This window comes from Miniopterus natalensis, chromosome 10 (genome assembly GCF_054644295.1).
Source record: "Miniopterus natalensis isolate mMinNat1 chromosome 10, mMinNat1.hap1, whole genome shotgun sequence".
Lineage (NCBI taxonomy): Eukaryota > Metazoa > Chordata > Mammalia > Chiroptera > Miniopteridae > Miniopterus > Miniopterus natalensis.
The window spans coordinates 32,945,506-32,951,505 of NC_142090.1; the positions used below are offsets into that span (position 1 = coordinate 32,945,506).

At 44.1% G+C, this 6,000-nt stretch overlaps 1 protein-coding gene across 1 annotated transcript in view; it reads right to left on the bottom strand.

Moving 5' to 3' along the window:
* HECW1 (HECT, C2 and WW domain containing E3 ubiquitin protein ligase 1) overlaps window positions 1–5,342 on the bottom strand; it is a 578,356-nt gene extending 573,014 nt beyond the window's left edge. Inside the window, exon 1 of the mRNA XM_016212519.2 lies at window positions 5,264–5,342. The gene's annotated coding sequence lies outside the window, so the exon portion shown is untranslated. The remainder of the gene's footprint in view (window positions 1–5,263) is intronic.
* Window positions 5,343–6,000: the final 658 nt, after the last annotated feature.

The window sequence follows — 6,000 nt, forward strand, 5'->3', positions numbered from 1 at the left end:
GAGTGGATAAAAAAGCTGTGGGACATATACACCATGGAATACTACACAGCTGTAAAGAAGAAGAATCTCGTGCCCTTTGGGACAGTATGGATGGACCTGGAGAATATTATGCTGGGTGAGGTGAGCCAGGCAGCGAGGGACAGATATCATGTGATCTCGTTTATATGTGGAATCTAACGAACTTAGTGGACTGATGAACAGAGTGGATTCAATGACATGGAAGCATGGATGAGACTGATGAATGTCGGAGGGATGGAGGAGTGTGGGTGGGGGGGGGAGAGTAACTGGAGAATTTGTGTGCATATGTGCACGGCCCAGGGACATGGACAGTGGTGGGGAGAGGGACTGGGGAGGGGGAAGGAACGGGGTGGAATGGGTCATTGGGGAGAAAGGGGGACATCTGTAATATTTTAAACAATAATAAAATTAAAAAAAAAAAAAAAAAAGATGGTGAAATAAGTAACTTCCCAAACAAAAGGCTAAAGGAGCTTATCACCACCAAACCAGCACTGCAAGAAATGTTAAAGTAGCTGCTGTAATAAGTTGAAATAGAGAGAATGAGAAACATACACATTAAGAAATAAAATTACAGTAGATAAGTACCTATTAATAATAACCTTAAATGTAAATGGATTAAATGTTCCTTTCAATAGACATTAGGAACCTAATGGATAAGAAAACATGACCCAAATATATGTTGTCCACCAGAGACCCACCTCAGAACAAGAGACTCATGCAGCCTGAAAAAAAACTTCTGGAGGATTTTAAAGGAGAGATTGACAGCCATACATTCATAGTAGGGGACTTTAACACCCCACTGACTTTACTGGATAGATCTTCCAGACAAAAAATCAACAAAGACATAGTGACTCTAAATGACACACTAGATCAGATAGATTTAATTAACATTTACAGAACTTTTCACCCCAAAGCTGCAGAGTATGCATTCTTCTCAAGTGCACATGGGACAGTCTCAAAGATAGACCACATGTTAGGACACAAAACTAGTCTCTACAAGTTCAAGAAGACTGAAATTATATCAAGCATCTTCTTAGACATTTACACCATGGAATACTATGCAGCTGTAAAAAAGAAGGACCCCTACCCTTTGAGACAGCATGATAGGACTTGGAGTATATTTTCCTAAGTAAAATAAAGCAGTCAAGGAAAGACAAGTATCACATGATCTTACTCATATGTGGAATCTAATGAACAAAATAAACTGATGAACAAAATAGATCCAGAGACATAGAAGCATGGAACACACTGAGGAATCTCAGAGGAAAGGCAGGGGTGGGTGGGTGGGTGGGGAGAGATTAGCGTAATAACTTATATGCATATATGCATAACCCAGGGACACAGATGACAGTGTGGCGAAGGCCTGGAAGGGGAATCCAGGGTGGAGGGGATCAATGGGGATAAAATGGGATATCTATAATACTTTCAACAATACAGATAAATTTTTAAAAGAAAGATGGAAAGAAAGAAGGTGATGAGAGGGTAGCAAGGGTTGCTCTGTCTATAAGTAATGCCTGTTAGCCTAGAAATTTTTCTGTTGGTCAACTCTGTTAGGGTGAGCTGACCAGGAATAATGGCTGTCTCTGATGGAACTGCTGGGTTGTTGCAGAAGCATTTGGGGAGGAGGAGGGCAGAATGGCACTCACCTTCTCTGTTTAAGTGCAGGTTAGAAGTCAGTGTTTGGACAGTACAAGTTTCCCTCAAAGGCTACAGCAAGACAGAACAGAGCAGTTACCAGATCGATTTTGTCAGAATGGACAATATAAGTTATTCACGTAAAAAACAAAAGACCCAAACCTGCAACATTTGAACTTGCTCTCTACCTCATTTTCTACTTGGGAGGTGGTGCAGCCTCTCTCAGAAGCATTACAGTGGAAAGCCTAGGTTTGAGTCCTAGCTTGCTGGTTCTCCTTAGCATCTTAAATAACCTTTGATTCCCCCATCAGACTCACAAAGGGAATAATTCCCACCTATTTCCTGCTTAAACAAGTAGATGATATATACCATGGACTGAGAACATACCATGGACTGAGCAAAGTTCAAGGTGCTGGAGAGATGAGAGATAAATTTAACAATTTATCTCTTTTTGTGTATCTTGTCCTCAAGATACACAACGTGTAAGACAAGGAGGCTGTGGCCCATTCATAACTCATGTAACTGCAATATGATAAGTGCTGCCTTAGTGGTATGGACAAGGGTCTTGTGGGAAAATTAGAGGGGGAGTGATTCATTATGCTGACAGGTACTATTATTTTAAGATGTTATTTTTATTGTAACTTTAAAAAAAAACACAAAACACTAACACACTACTGAGGAAAATTGTGTGGATAAGCATAAAACAATGACCAAATATCTCAACTATCCCTAAATTGTACAAATTATTATAAGCACATGAAAATACTTTGCTTGCCTATTTAGAATAATTGTTGCCTCACTCATTTTTATAACAAGCAACAGTGCTAAAAAGTTTTGTGAGCAATATCGAATTCTATCAGGGAAAGTAAGTCAGATTCCATTGCCAAATGCTGTGTAAGATGAAAAAGCTACATAGAGTCTTTCATTGAAAACAAAACAAAAATCGTTGGAAATCAACTACAGTCTCAGTTATCCATAAAAGATGGTACTGGAATAGATAACTAATCCACAAATAAAGAGAAAACCTGTTATCCTATTAATTCAAAATTCTTCTCTCTCCCTCAACCCCCACAAAATCTTTTTGCTATTGTGGATTTTTTTTAAAGTGACCTATTTTAGTTGACTAATTTAACTTATGAGAAAAATGCAGATACTGGGGTTAAAAAAACTGCAGGCATAAAAATAAACCATAAATTCTGGAATCAGTCCCTGGTTTGCTTATATAGTTTAGGCTAGAATCACTTGCTTTGCTAAACTGGGTAACTTTTCTTACTCTTCTACCATTATTAAACAGTGTTGGAACTGGAAGGAACCATAGCTAACCAAGCTTACTCACTTTACAGATAAGGGACTAAGGAGGTTTGTCTTCCCAGGATCACATCTGATCTTTCAGCATTTCTTATATTAATAGTCATATCTGGTGTAAGCACCAGAGAAGGTATAGCTTTTAAAACACCAATTTTTGAAACTCAGAGGTGTAAAGGGATAAAATGACATTATGCAAACAGCTCATAGTAGCTGCAGTCCCTCTATACTGATGCATTTACAGACTGTTCTGGCTCAGGATGTGATCTCCCTACAAAGCCAATAATGTACACAATCTGAACAAATTTAAATAATTTGCCTATGTGAAATAACTACTCCAGACAAAAACAAAACAGTCATTTCACAAAGCTGCCAACTGCACTAGACTGGGATTCCAGAATTGGTCAGAATAAGCTTTATTAAATTAAACTCTGAAGTCCTGTAGGTTTAGGAATTAAAATAGTGCTATATTTTTTCAGTGCCACATTCCAGAGGAGGTAGCAAACAGAAAGAAGGGGCACCAGGGAATTCTACCACACGTTAGTTCTCTACCAATCAGATACACACATCATACCAGGGTAGGCATGTGGACTATAAACCCTTCTTAGTGAAAAACACACATTTTCAAAATGAATCCCTGATCTAGAGCGAATTGCTGTTAAGAGCCAAAGCCTAGTGAGTCCACTGATGAGAAATGCAGATATGGCTACCTGCTTTGTGCTGTCTTGGACAGTGACACTGCTGAGGTATTTAAAGGCTGGCCTTTTCCAGTAGCGCATCTGCCCTTCTAAATCTCACTTAAATCCTAGGAAGAGAGAAAAGATGTCTCCGTTAGTCTTTGAACTATTCTTATCTTCCTATATCCATTTCTGCTCAAGACAGCCTTGTTATCTTTTCCAAGAGAAAAAATAAAAACAAGGGGAGAATTGCACCACTGCAGATCCCAAGAAAAGTAAGCACAAAAAATAACTACAGAAAGGTCAAATAATATCTTCAGCAGCTAGGAAAATCACCACATGCTATCTGGTATCGGCCCAAAGCAGACTGGGGCAGGCTGTGCCTGGAACCAAAGGAAGCCGGAGATCTCTGCAGTCTGAGTCCCTGCCAGCTCCCACCATGCAGGGAAGTTATGGTGTCCAGCCTCCGTATGCAAAACAAACACAGACCACGCATCCACACTCCGAAAATGGGCCAAGTGGCTGGTTCATCAAAGACGCAGAGCAATCAGAAGGCACTGGATGAGGGTGGGATGGAGGGGCCACATTGTTTGAGCCCCGAATTTTGCTGCATTGTCATAGACCGAGATGTAGGGATAAAAGGAAGCGCACCTTCAGCCAAAAATGGACCAGACGCGTTTTCCCCAGCGGTTCTTCTCTGCCTGTGTGCAGGTCGAAATACCGTAGGTGGCAAGACCCGCTGCTCCTTCTAAAACTCAGGTAGCAGCCTCCGCTGAGCCGCGCAGCCGGCCGCGGACAAGGAGGTGCTGAAGGAGCCCCCACACCGCGCGTGCCACCACCCAAAGGAGCAAGGACAGGATCTGCCACGTGCCCCGTGAGCGAGCATTCGCGAGCCCCTGCGGGGACTATGGGCGCTGTCTCAGTTAGCCCTGGGCATTTCTTGGAACAAAATTATCTAAAAACGGAGCCAAGGAGAAACTCAGATCTAAAGCTTTGGTACAAAGGGGTAGGTGTAGGCTGGGAAGGGGGATTACGTAGGTCTCTCCGCCCCCTTACCAATACCTTTTCCTCACTGGGAAGGCGCTGGGGGCGGGGGAGACGCTTCGAACCCACTTGGGGGTTTCTTTGTTTCTCCGGATGCCTCACCTCACCGGAGGGCGGGCGGGCCTCTTGTACCCGAGCTCCGGTCGACACCCGGGAATGCCTTCCGGGCCCTGGAGGCAGCGGGCCCCAGACTGACAATTGAACTTCCCAGGAGAAGCGAGAAGGTGGGGAGGAGGGTGGATCCTGGGATGTGGAAAGGAGAGCGCTGCCGGGCCCTCGCGAGCAGCGGGGAAGCCGCCCAGAGAAGGGCTGCAAGCAGAGTCCTCGAAAGGCGCCCGCTTACCTTGGCAGTCCCGGCCTGGGCACAGACCATGCTCCCATCAGCGCACAGATTAGAGCCAGTATGGGCACATGTGCCCTGCAGGGCTCCCCGGGGCTCCAGGACCTGCGGGAGGGACCGGGACGCCCACCTGCTTCTCACCGCGCTGCGGCTGCCCAGGGCAAGTGGCTGCAACCACAACCACGGAGGGGCCTTCCGGCTGGGTAAGTGTGCGAGGGGAGGGCTGTCTGGGTCAAAGACGCACCTATTCTGTTCCAACAGCTGGGTCTGATGCACCATAACGCAGAACACTTCAGCCCTTCATCCTCTCACTTGCAGCCCTTCCTGCCTCGCCTGCTCTTCTCTGGGTACCAAATTCCCCAACCTACCGCTAGCGGTGCTGGCCCCGCCCTACAGCCTCAGCCTGAGCACCGCCCCCCTCCCCCACCATATGTGCGTATATACAGGGTGTCCGCCCAAAAATGTATACACACTTTAACAGCTGATAACCCAATTTTGAAAATGATCTGTATTTTAATAAACACTGTCTTTATAATTATTCCAAGTGTGTGTATGCGTTTTTGGGAAATATATATATATATATATATTGTTACCGTGGGGCCCTGTCTTTTCAACACCCAGCACTGGGCATATCCAGCACCAGCTCTGGCCCATCCGCTCTTTTGTGTATATGCAACCAGTGTGTTGAGAAAGGATGTGGTACAGACACCTCAGTAGGTACCCTATACAGGTGTTCTTGGCCTCTGCTGTACACATTTTACCCACCTAGATAATGTACAGTTATGAACACTCACAGACACATGTCTAGAAGCTGTCTAGTATTTGCACCACAAACAAGAAACAAACATCATAATTACAAATGCAAAGGATGAAATCTCCTCAGAAAATCTATAGTTGGGCAGCCTAGCTTTTAACCCAGGTTTTATATTAAACTGCACATAGTATGAGAATGCTAAAACTGGAAGGAAGCACATACTAAAT